Genomic DNA, 327 nt, shown 5'->3' on the forward strand with positions numbered 1-327 from the left:
CAGGAACACACTGAATAAGGAGATTAGAGCGGCTAAAAGGAGCTATGCTAAAAAGTTGGAAGATCAGTTCACTTCCAATGACTCAGTGCTGGGGGATGGTGTCTTGTAGTTTGTGATGGCTTTCAGACCTTTCCACACTGAAGCTGAGGCGAATCAACAACTTGCTGAAGACCTGAATGAGTTTTATTGTAGAATCGAAACCCCCCACACCCATTCTGACCATCTCTCTACACAACCGTTAACACCTCCTGTAACTCCCCTCTCCCCCACTCCTGCACTTCAGATCAGTGAAGATGATGTGCGTCAGGTCTTCAGAAAGAACAAGAG

The sequence above is a fragment of the Sinocyclocheilus rhinocerous genome, unplaced genomic scaffold (assembly GCF_001515625.1).
Source record: "Sinocyclocheilus rhinocerous isolate Xijiao unplaced genomic scaffold, SAMN03320098_v1.1 scaffold2843, whole genome shotgun sequence".
Classification (NCBI taxonomy): Eukaryota; Metazoa; Chordata; class Actinopteri; order Cypriniformes; family Cyprinidae; genus Sinocyclocheilus; species Sinocyclocheilus rhinocerous.